The sequence below is a fragment of the Tachyglossus aculeatus genome, unplaced genomic scaffold (assembly GCF_015852505.1).
Source record: "Tachyglossus aculeatus isolate mTacAcu1 unplaced genomic scaffold, mTacAcu1.pri scaffold_97_arrow_ctg1, whole genome shotgun sequence".
Lineage (NCBI taxonomy): Eukaryota > Metazoa > Chordata > Mammalia > Monotremata > Tachyglossidae > Tachyglossus > Tachyglossus aculeatus.
In genome coordinates, this window is record NW_024045100.1 from 1,951,381 (window position 1) to 1,955,198 (window position 3,818).

General features: G+C 45.0%; 1 pseudogene; it reads right to left on the reverse strand.

The window, feature by feature from the left end:
- Nucleotides 1-2,250: 2,250 nt before the first annotated feature.
- LOC119924374 lies at nucleotides 2,251-3,202 on the reverse strand (annotated as a pseudogene).
- Nucleotides 3,203-3,818: the final 616 nt, after the last annotated feature.

Genomic DNA, 3,818 nt, shown 5'->3' on the forward strand with positions numbered 1-3,818 from the left:
TGGTCTACAGTGTCGAAGGCAGCTGAGAGGTCGAGGAGGATTAGGATAGAGTAGGAGCCGTTGGATTTGGCAAGCAGGAGGTCATTGGTGACCTTTGAGAGGGCAGTTTCCGTGGAATGTAGGGGATGGAAGCCAGACTGGAGCAGGTTGAGGAGAGTGTTGTTGTTGAGGAATTCGAGGCAGCGCGTGTAGACAACTCGTTCAAGGAGTTTGGAAAGGAATGGTAGGAGGGATAAGGGGCGATAACTAGAAGGTGACGTGGGGTCAAGAGAGGGTTTTTTTTTAGGATGGGAGAGACATGGGCATGTTTGAAGGCAGAGGGGAAGGAACCAGTGGAGAGTGAGCAGTTGAAGATGGAAGTTAAGGAGGGGAGAAGGGATGGAGCGAGATATTTCATGAGATGAGATGGAATGGGGTCAGAAGCACAGGTGGCCGGAGTAGCACTTGAGAGGAAGGATGAGAGCTCCTCTGAGGATACTGCTGGGAAGGATGGGAGAGTAGCAGAGAGTGTTGAGAGCCGGGGGGTTGGAGAAGGGGGGGACGTGACTTTGGGGAGGTCGGACATGATGGATTTAATTTTGTCAATGAATTAGTAGGCCAATTCGTTGGGGGTGAGGGAAGGAGGAGGGGGAGGAACCGGGGGCCTGAGAAGGGAGTTGAATGTATGGAAGAGCTGGAGGGGGTGATGGGCATGGGTGTCAATTAGGGAGGAGAAATAGTTTTGTCTGGCAGAGGAGAGGGCTGAGTCAAGGTAGGAAAGGATAAACTTGTAGTGAACGAGGATGGCATGGTGTTTAGACTTTCGCCAGCATCGTTCGGCAGCTCGAGCATAAGAGTGAAGGAGGCAGACAGTGGCTGTGACCCAGGGCTGTGGGTTAGTGGTACGAGAGCGTCAAAGGGAAAGGGGAGCTAGTGAGTCTAGCTGAGTAGAAAGGGTAGAGTTGAGAGAAGTAATCTGATCATCAAGACTGGTTAGAGAGGAGAGGGCGGCGAGGTGGGGTGTGAGGCGCTCCGAAAGATGGATGGGGTCAAGAGAGCGGAGATCTCTGTGAGAGAGTAATATGGATTTACAGGGTCCAGGAAATGGTCCAGTCATCATCATCATCATCATCATGGTGCTTGCTAAGCATTTAGTATATGCTAAACACTGTATTAAGTGATGGAGTAGATACAAGATAATCAGGTCCCACAGAGGGCTCATAGTCTTAGCAGTAAGGAGTAGAATTTATCCCCATTTTACAGATGAGGTACCTGAAGCCCAGAGAAGTGAAATGACTTGCTCAAGGTCACACAATAGACAAGATGCAGAACCAGGATTAAAACTCAGGGCCTTCTGATTCTATGTCTGTCCTCTTTCCACTAGGCCATGCTGCTTCTCATGCTGGTCTGCCCTCCCACCCTGCATGGACATACAAATTGATTAATTTAAGGCCGGACAACATAGTACAATTGTCCCAGAAGTTGGAACCAATGCAGGGAGGATGTTGGCTTCCAGAGGTGTTCCAGACTGCCCTGCCTGTAGTGTAAGAGATATCCATCAATTCATAAGTCACAGGAGCAAGATGACTTTTCCCAAGGAAACTGCAGTGGGGTTACTGATAGTTGTGGAATTTATTAAGAATTTATTATGAGTCAAGACCTGGGGTAGATACAGAAAAATAAGATTGGACACAGTCCCTTCCCACCTGGGGCTCACAGCCTAAGGGGAAAGGAAACCAAGTATTTAGTCCCTATTTCATCCCTATTTTACAGATGATGGAACTGAGGCATAAAGAAGTAAAGTGACTTGCCCAAGGGCAAATAGCAGGTAAGAAGTGGATCTGGGACTAGAGCCTAGGTCTACTAACTTCCATTCCTGTGCTCTGTCCACCAAGCTATGCTTATCCCTACCTTTTCCAAACAGTGGTAGGAAATTGGGCAGGCTTCTGTCACTCCATTTTACCTCAAACTGAGAGAAATATGTCTGGGCAGAAGGCAGAGATTGAGAGCAGATCTAAATACTCTGCTCCTTATTTGACTAGTGGCCTTTTCTGGCCCAGGATGAGATAACGAAGTTCTATTTTCACGTCAATACCTAATTGACTGGAACATTTGGAAATGAGTGAAAACTCCTTTTGATGTGGTGCAAATTTCTGAGCATGGACTTTTCTAATTTCCTAGCTTCATTATCTGATCTTTATATTAAAAGGAAACAGTCCAGAGATGTTTTTAACAGGATTTTGGTATTATTATTTTTTTATTGAACAGATTTCAGGGTTTCAGGAGTTTGAAATGTAGCGAACAAGCAGTGAAAGTTCGTTCCAGGGCCTCCTTCAACTTCCAGTTCCTCAGACTATAGATCAGGGGATTCAGCATAGAAATCACCTGGGTGTAAAACACGGAGGTCATTTTATCTGTTTCAAATGAATGACTAGCTGGTGGCCGCATGTACATAAAAATCAGAGTCCCATAGAACACAGTCACCCTCAGTAGGTGGGAACCACAGGTAGAGAAGACTGCATCTGCCTTGGGCAGAATGGATCTTAAGGGTGGTAGAGATGATGAAGATGTAGGAGACCAGGACAACGAGAAGGGAGAAAATCCAATTGAAAGTAGAATCCCCCAAAATGAATTATTCTACGACATGTGTATCAGAACAGGACAATGCCAGGATGGGTAGAGTATCACAGTAGAAATGATCGATGATGTTATTGGCGCAGAAGGGCAATCAAAACGTGAAGACTACCATGAATAGGGTGACAGCCAAGCTGTAGATGTAGGGAATGGCAATTAAGAGAGTGCAAACTTTCTCTGAGACGATGAGCTTGTAGAGCAGAGGATTGCAGATGGCCATATAGCAGTCGTAGGCCATCGCAGACAGGAGGGAAAGTTTGGTAATGATAAAAGTAATGAAACAGCAGAGTTGCACGGCACAGAGGTAGAAGGAAATGGATTTTCTCTCCTCCAGCAAACTGACCAGCACTTGGGGGCCCACAGTCATGGAATAGCCAACATCAACCAAAGCCAAGTAACCAAGGAAAAAGTACATAGGATTTTGAAGTCGAGAATCAGTACTAGTCAGGAAGATGAGGCCCAGGATCCCCACGACTGTGGTACAATAGATAAGCAGAAATAAGACAAAGAGAGGGATCTGCAGCTCTGGAAGTTTTGTGAGCCTGATGAGAATGAACTCACTCAGTTGGGAATGATTTCCCTCAGTCATGATTCCCAGGCTGGGTATCTGTAGCTAGAGAACAGAGAGCAGTCTGAGTATTATCCTTCACGTTTTAGCTCACATTCATTCAGGAAGGAGAGGTAAAAGACATTTCTTTAGAGCAACTTCAATTTAGATACTTTTTTTCACCTTAAAGAAAAGTTATTCTAGTCTCCAGACTGTGAACTCATTGTGGACAGGGAATGTGTCTGTTTGTTGTTGTATTGAACTCTCCCAAGTCCTTAGTACAGTGCTTTGCATGCAGTAAGTACTCAATAAAAACAATTGAATGATTGAATAGTCCTTCTTGGATCTTAAACAGTTTGAGGTTCTGCACCTTTTCATTTCACCTAGTTCCTTAGCAGGTTATGGTTAACATAAAGGAAGTATAGAAAAAAATTAACGAATAGCTATCCCCACTCTGGTATATGATGTGGAAAAAATTAGGGGCCTGCGGTCAACAAGTATCAGTGGTAGCATTCATTGAGCACCCATTTGGTGTGGTTCACTGTATTAAGTGCTTGGGAAATACAGACTATCAAAGTGACATGTTTCCTGCCCACAAAAAAGCTTACATCCTACTGGGGGAAGCAAACATAAAAATGTAAAAATAGGCCCGGAATAT